At 42.8% G+C, this 10,355-nt stretch overlaps 1 long non-coding RNA gene across 1 annotated transcript; it reads left to right on the forward strand.

Annotated features, from left to right (window-relative positions):
• The first annotated feature begins 944 nt into the window (after positions 1 to 944).
• On the forward strand, positions 945 to 4,133 carry LOC120517954. The gene is made up of 3 exons (XR_005631148.1): positions 945 to 983; positions 1,675 to 1,772; positions 4,095 to 4,133. It is a non-coding gene; the product is annotated as an uncharacterized LOC120517954 (long non-coding RNA).
• The last annotated feature ends 6,222 nt before the right edge of the window (positions 4,134 to 10,355 follow it).

The following is a 10,355-nucleotide window of genomic DNA, read 5'->3' on the forward strand; positions in this document are numbered from 1 at the left end:
TTCATGAAATTGAACAGTGTTGATATAATTTGAATATTTGTTGCACAAAATGTAATTCATTAGTATTGCTATCTACAGCTAAGTAAAGACAAAGTGCTGTGATGTGTCTTTTATGTAAGTCCATTTAGTTCATACATTATATCCAGTAAAGTACAACAAGGTTGAGGTTCTGTTAGTTAGTTTCTTGAACTTAAGAAAATGTATTTGTAAGATCCATTTCCCTAGTTCTATAAAATGTATGAATATTTATTAAATGATAATGCATAAAATATGGGAGGTTCCTATAACCCCCGTGAATTGAACTGAGTTGGTATTTTCCTGTCATTTCTTAACAGTTTTGAGTGAACAATGTTCTCCAGTTAGTGTCTAGCCTTGCCTTGTGTAAGGTACAGAGGCATACGGTTTTCTAACCGTGTTCTTGTTTGTGCTCGCGTACGTGCTGGCGTACGTGACCGTGCCTGGGCGCATGTCTATGTGCCTGTAATGGAAGGATTTTTCTAAAGAGAGGGGGGGATCAAGAGAGCAGATGGGCGTTGGTCGCTCAGCGCGAAACCCAGCTGCATTACTAATGTTTTGGGAGAAACAGCCGGGAATGTTCTAAAGATACAGCCAAGGTTACGCTGACTTGGTTTTTTTTTCACTTCAAAGGGCTTTTAGCGCTCTTATTTTTGTGTGTCTTTTAGTACCAGGTGCCGTCTCCAGGACCAAGTGCAAAACAACACCGCGTCCCGTGGAAAGGTGTGTGTGCTGAAACTAATCACTTCTGTATACACTGCTTGCACGTAAGCCGCTTTGGGCAAGGACGCTCAATTAGTATATAAGGGAAGGTTTCGCCCTCAGTTTCTTTGGAGGCTCAACCGTGGGGACAGCGCACCGCCCGGTATTTAAAAAAGGCAAATGAGTTGGTCCTCTGACAAGACTGACAAGCGGGCCCCCTCAGTCTACTGGTCTGGGATGATGGCTCTGGGTCTTTTTATATGTCTGTAAGTATTGTTTTGTTTTGTATGTCTGCATTATATGTGTTTGATTATTATAGTTGATTAAGTAAATAAAATAGAAGTATTGGACCTCTTCTCTCTGATTCTTTGCCTACTTATGTTCTAATCCCTTGAACCATTATCCCAAATCAAAACAGTGCCAACGGCCTACGGGCCTTTTGAGTGTGAAGTAACTCGTCAAATAAAAGATTTAAGTGTTGAACCGTATGTTTAAGGCATACAGAAGAAGAAATAAAGAACCTTTAAGTATAGAAATAACCAAAGCTTCCCAAGAAAAGCTAAGTTTATAGAAGAGCCTTTTTTTTTTTTGCCTTTATTCTACATGTGTAACTATTTTTCGTTTTATTCTTGTGTGGATTATTAGCTTTTAACTTTCACTAAATATTTTAAAACGAACTTTTGGACTGTGAGATTTCTTTGACACGCGTCTTACCCACGCCTGACTTCGCCTTATACATCGGTGGCTACAGTATTTGATCTAAATTGATGAGCCCATTGTGTTGACGGAGTGTAAGTCATTTGAGGAGACAATGATAAATACGTTTGTTTACAATGTATGCATCTAAAAATATTTGTTTTGAGTGAATGCACCTCTAGCGGTCTCGGTTCCTTTGCATTACCCATCCTAACTTGTTCTGTGTCTTTCATCTCCCCTGTACTGTTGGTCAAAATGGAGACATGACAAAAGTGACTGCACTGGAGATCTGAATTCTCAACAAGTCTCGGTTTGGTCCCAGCCTTTGTTCTCCTGCTGGAATACTCGGCACAGTAGTGGTAGGTAGATCCATTGACTATTTGTTAGATGACCAGACCATCCGTACCTGAATATTCTTTATAAACCTCCATCACAGGGTAACCAAAATGGGCTTCCTTAAGGTTCCCTATTGGCCCATCATGTCTGGCCTTAGTCTCCAACGTCTTCTGCTTTCACAGGAACCCCACAGCTTCCAAACCATTCTCAGCAGTGGCTCTTGTAGGTGTTTCTTGAGGTTACTTCATATATTTGGTTTGCTGCAGAAATGAAAGCGTATCAATTGATGCAGGACTATTGCAGGGTCAAGATATGTTGAGTTGTTCTAGGTGTTTCTTACTCTGCTGTTTCAACTGGGAACAATGGTGGAACTTTAATCACAACACCCACAACTAAATAATCTGCATTTATGTGAACGGCCACCACGGGGCAGTACTGCAAATCACACACATCTTTCTGGTAAGCCGGCACTCTCCATTCATTTAGAAAGTTGCTGCATTTTGTTAGCCTGGTGCTCTGTGTCTAAATGAAGACGAACCCTCCCAACCCAGAAGAGCAGTTGGACTCTTACAGTGGGTCTCATCTATGGCCTCAGCAGTGAGGCTTCCCCAGACAGCCCTCAAATATTCTGAGCAGATGTCTCTTGGGGGAGCTGATATCCATCCATCCATCCATTTTCTAACCCGCTGAATCCGAATAGGGTCACGGGGGTCTGCTGGAGCCAATCCCAGCCAACACAGGGCACAAGGCAGGAACCAATCCTGGGCAGGGTGCCAACCCACCGCAGGACACACACAAACACACCCACACACCAAGCACACACTAGGGCCAATTTAGAATCGCCAATCCACCTAACCTGCATGTCTTTGGATTGTGGGAGGAAACCCACGCAGACACGGGGAGAACATGCAAACTCCACACAGGGAGAACCCAGGAAGCGAACCCGGGTCTCCTAACTGCGAGGCAGCAGCGCTACCACTGCGCCACCGTGCCGCCCGAGCTGATATCCACCCTTGAAAAATCACAACAAATCAGTAAAGCATTTTGAAATAACAGTGAGATTATGGCTGTCTTGTATCATACTGAAAGGATTTACAAAATGTAAATACTCCAACATAATCTGCGAGGACTGATAGTCTACATGCAGAGCAGCGGGTGGCAAACTGATTAGAATTGATGTTTTTAGGGTTTCTTACTTACATCCTCATTATTTTTGCCCTTTATGCCTTTTCCTAGGCATTCATCACATCCGACTAGACTGACTGCTTCAGCAAAACGCATGTTCAACCCAAAAGTAAATCCACTATTGTGTCTACCATGTAGAAAGTCATGGCTCACACAAGCAAGGAGCTGCCCTGGATAGTGATAAAGCTACAACATAATCATGGTCTGCATCTGCTGCTTGAATAAACACATGCTGCCTGAAGCAGAAAGACCACCCTTAGAGTATAAATAGAATCTATAATTACAGAGTACGTACAAAGCCTGGCTCTGTTCATTCATTTATTTATTCTCTAAATGCAACGAGTGAGGACATGGCATTGTGAAGAGAAATTCATTAACACCTTTGTTTTTCCTGAATCAACATAAAAAAAATAAAGTGTGCATTATATATTTTTTTTAACTTTAACTAGAGTGAAAAAAAAAAATTATATATGCTTTGTATGAACTCTTGATTCTGAAGGGGTCAGCACCTTGCCTGATGCTGCCAAGATGGCCTCCTGCTCCAGGGACTCAAATGGATTTAAGGAGGTTTGAAAATAGATGGATGAATGGATATCTTCTGAAGGGTCCTGCTGTTAAATGTCTCCCTCATTGGTGGCAGCAATGGGATTTCTGCTGAGAAATGAGCCACATATGATAGCAGAAGTGGGATTCTTTCTTTGGTTAAAATTATTATTAGACTATTGTATAAAAAGTGGTGCCATTTTATTGAGGAGAGAAAAGCAAGGATGTTCTACTTATTTATATATTGTTTTGAATTTTAAGGTCCAAGTCATTTTGTTTTGGTTAACAATTGACAAATTACATGCTCGGATATTCAGAGTGACATTTATATACACGTTCTTGGGGACATCTGAGTAAGTTCTGCATGCATTTGATGCTTCGTTGGAGTGAATGTTGGAAGAAATCTCCCTATGCTTAGAGTTGCCAGACGTCCCTTTTATATAGGGGACATTTCCCATATTTGATCATTTTGCCCCTTGTCCCGTACTGACCTTTCAGGGACACCCAAATGTCCCATATTTAGTTCATTTTCAAATTTCATAACAAAAATATCTTTTAGCTACCTTCTTATGGTGCTTAGTTGTAACTTTATAAGTAATTATACTTTCTTTTCTCAGATTCCCTTGATGAAAATAACCCAAATGTAATGAGGAAACTAGTGTTTGCTGCCTGTTTGCAACTTGTTCAGTTGCTATGGTTGGCTGAGGACAGCGTCACTTCTACCATTTTGCTCTCCAGCCGCGCTGCTGTGTACTTCTGTATCAGCATTGAAACATACAGTGACTGTCAACAAAGTGTGTTGTTACTACTTTCTACGGCCCACTTTTTTTCTAACTTAAAAACAAATCCATCCATCCCAAGATGCCAAAACGTAAGTGTAAATTTTGTGATGAATATTCCAGTGAATGGACATCAAACAAGGCAGAAGCTGTTTTGAAGCAAACTGTGATGTATGTAATTGCACTTTCAGTAAATAATTTTCAAATGATTTTACTTTCGTTTTCCGCATAACCAATTAAAATCCTTGCTTTATGTTTTTAACTTATGTCTCTACTTTTATATCATACAGTAACGGCGTACTGCGCGATAACGTGCAGTGAATACACTTGACTTGAGCATTCCTAGTTTTCATCCTCTTTCTCTGTACGTTTAGCCTTTGTTTGCTCAGAGGTTGATGCGCTTGCTGTTTCCTGAGCAGCTCGTCTTTTCTCCACCCTAGCGGCCCGTTGCTTCTCTTCTTTCGTTAGCACCTTTTCGCATTAAAACAGATTAAGTTAGTTTTTGTGTTGCAATTACTTAGTACGTTTTCTTTAAATTTTCACTTAAGCGCCAATCTGCCTCAAGAATGATTAGCGAAGGTGGTGGATAATGAGAACGGCGCCCATACGCATGCCCTGCTGCGCGTTGCGGAGAGTTGATTTTACGAAAAAATAAAATAAAAATAAAAAGAGCAATACAAATCATCACCACAAAAGCCAATAGTAGACATCACGTAATGTGTACCAAATTACAAGTCAATCGGTGAAACGATTTGCGAGCTACAGGTAATTTAAAATCCTGAACAGACAAACAAACAGCCACGGTAGCGTATTATATAGGAAGATATTGGTCTGGGTGTGTAGGGTGCATGTATAAATATATATATATATATATATATATATATATATATATATATATATATACATACTCAGCAAAAAGAAACGTCCTCTGACTTTCAACTGTTTTACTTTCAGTAAACTTAATGTGTAAATATTTGTATGAACACTAAAAGAGTCAACACCATAAGACATAAACTAAAAATGTTTCACAATGTGTCCCTGAATGAAGGGAGGCTCAAAATCAAAAGTACCAGTCAGTATGTGGTGTGGCCACCAGCTGCTTGAAGTACTGCAGTGCATCTCCTCCTCATGGACTGGACCAGATTTGTCAGTTCTTGCTGTGAGATGTTACCCCACTCTTCCACCAAGGCACCTGCAAGTTCCTGGACATTTCTGGGGGGAATGGCCCTAGCCCTCACCCTGCGATCCAACAGGTCCCAGACGTGCTCAATTCCTTCGACGATACACACGAATCCGTCCATCACCCCTGGTGAGACAAAACCGTGACTAATCAGTGAAGAGCACTTTTTGCCACTCCTGTCTGGTCCAGCGAAGGTGGGTTTGTGCCCATAGGCGGCGTTGTTGCTGGTGATGTCTGGTAAGGACCTGCCTTACAACAGGCCCACAAGCCCTCAGTCCAGCCTCTCTCAGCCTATTGCGGACAGTCTGAGCACTGATGGAGGGATTGTGTGTTCCTGGTGTGACTCGGGCAGTTGTTGTGGCCATCCTGTACCTGTCACGCAGGTGTGATATTCGGATGTACCGATCCTGTGCAGGTGTTGTTACACGTGGTCTTCCACTGCGAGGATGATCAGCTGTCCTTCCTGTCTCCCTGTAGCGCTGTCTTAGGCGTCTCACAGTGCGGACATGGCAATTTATTGCCCTAGCCACATCAGCAGTCCTCACGCCTCCCTGCAGCCTGTCTAATGCACATTCACACAGATGAGCAGGGACCCTGGGCATCTTTCTTTGGGTGTTTTTCACAGTCGGTAGACAAGTCTCTTTAGTGTCCTGCGTTTTTAGAACTGTGACCTTAAATTCCTACTTTCTGTAAGGTGTTAAGGTCTTAACGACCATTCTACAGCTGCATGTTAATTAATTGATTATGGTTAATTGAACATGCATGGAAAACATTGTTTAAACCCTTTACAATGAAGATCTGTAAAGTTATTTGGATTTTTAAAACATTATTGTTGAAATACACAGTCCTGAAAAAGGGACGTTTCTTTTTTTGCTGAGTATATATAGTAATATAAAGAGAGATTTTAAGAGTGTCCCATATTTCTAATCTGGCAACCTTATACTTTACTATTGTGCAGAAAACTTTCCTCAATCCCTGTAGTGCTACATATTGATTGATAAATACGAAGTGTTTATCTCCTTATCCTTGTACTAAATGCCAACCTAATATCATCTCCCTACATCTGATTACTCTCCAGCTCTAATTCTGGGTAACGCATTCGCATTGATGCTTGGAAAACATTATATTCCAGGTGTGTTAGGAATCAGGTAATTTTGCTGTTTTATGTATTTTTTTAACCATTTGTGTAGCATTTGTTCAATTGTATGTGTCTTGTTTGACGGACTTGTATGGAGATTTCAAATTTTCACCTTTTTCATTTTTGTTACTGTTTTTTTGTTTTGCAAGATGCCATTTTGGCCATGCATTGTCATTTTTTTCCATTCTCAGTCTTGCAGGGCTTGGTTCATCAACGTCGCTACTAAATCTGCTATACTGTAAATATGGCAGCTCATGGGTTGTTCGTTCTTAGTGGAAGCCAACATCTTTCCTAAGTAAGCCCAAGTTTTGTGTTTTTTGTTTCGGATTCATCTTCTGCCCAGTTTTCCCGACCTTCAACTTTGCCTTGCACTTTGGTGTCTGCCTCGTTTCTGATCATCTCTTTTGGTTTCTGAATAGTCCCCTGACAGTTGGTTTAAGCTCATAATTATTATTGGGCATGCTCTTTAATTGTGTGTCAATGTTTTTCAGGGGTTGCATTGTTGACATCAGCATTACTGTACTAATAACTAAAATCTCAAAATGGAGAAGGGGAACTGCCCAAACCCCTGCCCCAAATGAACGAAACTTCAAATATCTGCCTATTTTCTTTTAATTAAAGAACTGAATTTTTCAAAGTAATAAAGCACAAAAGTCTAAAATTAGAAAGAAATACAAAAGTGGTAAATAACAAACCTAAATACAGGTTAAGAGATCCTCTGAGATCTGTTATAACAGAATCAGCATAAATCACAATATGGTGCATGTCTTTATAAACTAAGCAGCAGATTATAAAGAAGGTAGGAGTGGTGAAAAGGACGACCACATGTCAGAATCACTGGGGTTAGCATCGGGTCATAAAAGGAGCCGGAGCACAGCGTGAAAGACAAGGTGTGGATAGAAAGCACACACTTGCAGGCTCCTTAGAAATTCTTTTCCACTCCTAAAGTCCATTAGTCTGGGTGTGTGGTGATGGCTTAGAAAAATGACTTAATTTTGTATTTTCATGCAGAATGGAGATAACGTTTCTGGTAGAACAGACATTTAGAGTGACCAGGATTAGATAAAAGCGAAAAATATTAAGTCCATGAAATAAAATCTCACATTACTTGTGCTGTGTAATAAACATTTCAAGTCATCGAGTCGTAGGCTCACAACTTCTCAAACACATGCATTTTTACTTATTATTAGATTAGATCTTCTTCTTTTGGCTGCTCCCATTAGGGGTTGCCACAGCTGATCATCTTCTTCCATATCTTTCTGTCCTCGTCATCTTGTTCTGTTTCACCCATCACCTGCATGTCCTCTCTCACCATATCCATAAATCTTCTCTTAGGCCTTCCTCTTTTCCTCTTCCCTAGCAGCTCTATCCTTAGCATCCTTCTCCCAATATACCCAGCATCTCTCCTCTGCACATGTCCAAAACAATGCAATGTCGCCCCTCTGACTTTGTCTCCCAACTGTTCAACTTGAGCTGACCCTCTAATGTCCTCATTTCTAATCCTGTCCCTCTTCATCACACCCAATGCAAATCTTAGCATCTTTAACTCTGCTACCTCCAGCTGTCTCCTTCTTTCTGGTCAGTGCCACCGTCTCCAACCCATATAACACAGCTGGTCTCACTACCGTCCTGTAGACCTTCCCTTTCACTCTTGCTGATCCCCGTCTGTCACAAATCACTCCTGACACTCTTCTCCACCCATTCCACCCTGCCTACACTCTCTTCTTCACCTCTCTTCCACAATCCCCATTACTCTGTACTGTTGATCCCAAGTATTTAAACTCATCCACCTTTGCCAACTCTGCTCCCTCCATCCTCACCATTCCACTGACCTCCCTCTCATCTACACACATGTATTCTGTCTTGTTCCTGCTGACCTTCATTCCTCTCCTCTCTAGAGCATATCTCCACCTCTCCAGGGTCTCCTCAACTTGCTCCCTACCATCGCTAAAGATCACAATGTCATCACCAAACATCATAGCCCACGGGGACTCCTGTCTAATCTCATCTGTCAACCTGTCCATCACCATTGCAAATAAGAAAGGGCTCAGAGCCGACCCATGATATAATCCCACCTCCACGTTGAATGCATCTGTCACTCCTACGACAGACCTCGCCACTGTCACACTTCCCTCGTACATATCCTGTACAACACTTACATACTTCTCTGCTACTCGCGACTTCCTCATACAATACCACAGCTCCTCTCGAGGCACCCTGTCATATGCTTTCTCTAGGTCCACAAAGACGCAATGCAACTCCTTCTGCCCTTCTCTAAACTTCTCCATCAATTAGATTAGATAAAATGTATTAATCCCATAGGGAAATTCAGATGCATACAGCAGCAGAAATCTAAATACATGCACAGAGTCTCGCAGGACAAATGTTATATATAAACGTTGTGGTACCCGGCCGGGACGCCCAGGAGGACCGGAGGAGGGCTTGTGCCTCCTCCAGACCGCGAGGGGGCGTCCGCCCTGGTTATGTTGGGGGCCTCGGGTAAAGGGCTTGGAAGCCCAGCCCTGTAGGGACCCGTGGCCACTGCCAGGCGGCGCCCCAGTGCCTGAATATCCCGGGAGCCCAGCACTTCCGCCACACCAGGAAGTGCTGGGGGGAAGAAGACCGGGGACACCTGGAGGGCTTCCGGGTGCGCAGCCGGCATTTCCGCCACACTGGGGCGTGTCTACGGAGGAGTGCCGGGAAGCAGCTGGAGCCCATCCAGGTTCCTATTTAAGGGGCTGCCTCCCTCCAGTCAGTGGTGGATGTCGGGTGGAAGCGGACAGAGCTGAAGAGAGGACGGGAGGAGGCCAGGAGAGAGGCACAGAGACTGTGAGGCCTGGACAATGGGGGAATCGGTGCTGGAGGCACTGGGGTGTGTCGTGCACGTAAAACTGTAAATAATAGTGTAAATAAACAGTGCGTTGGGTGAAACAACGATGTCCGTCTGTGTGTGTCCGGGCCAGCATCCACAACGTCTACACATGGAAGTGTGTGTGTGTGTATCTGTCTGTCCGGCCCTGAAATACGAGGCAGCCTGGAAGTGTGAGGCTACAGCATGAAGCCACTCTGTTTTCCAAAGTAAAACCGCCGACAAAAGAGAAACTCTCTTAGCTCCTAATACACAAGCGTGGCAAGCACATTGGCAAAACAAAACCTCTAAGGAGAGAGAGAAACTCGCTTAGCCGCTGATAGACTTTGGAGGTGAGCACATCGCCAAAATGAAACTGCTGAGAAAAGAGAACTTTATCTGCTTAGCCGTTAATGCACAACTGATGCGATTGATTGATTAAAGTGCCAGAATCCACGGTTTCTAGGAGCCAAGGCTTTTTACAGCATGGGCTTACACCGCAAATAATAAAAATAAGACAAAAAACAGCCAATCTATCAATCAACTAATCAATAAGTAAATGTAAATTGTGCAGATATTTCAAAGAGAACTTAACCAGTGCCCAGGGAGGAAGCATTGAATTGCCTGATATCAGCAGACAGAAAAGACCCCCAGAGGTACTTCTTAGCACACCGTGGTGGAATGAGCCTGTGGTTAATTGTGCTCCAAGAGGGGATTTTTCATGATGGCATCAAATTTTGTCACCATCCCGTTTTTCTGCAACATCTTCCAGTGTGTCCAGGGTTCATCCTGTGATGGTGCAGGCTCTCCTGATAATTTTATTCAGGCCTTGTGCTTCTTTTGAGCTCAAGCTGCTTCCCCAGGAGACCTTGGCACAGACCACCACACTGGCTACTATGGACTGATGGAACATTAAATATAATCAATTCTAGA

Source organism: Polypterus senegalus, chromosome 17 (genome assembly GCF_016835505.1).
Source record: "Polypterus senegalus isolate Bchr_013 chromosome 17, ASM1683550v1, whole genome shotgun sequence".
Taxonomy (NCBI): domain Eukaryota; kingdom Metazoa; phylum Chordata; class Cladistia; order Polypteriformes; family Polypteridae; genus Polypterus; species Polypterus senegalus.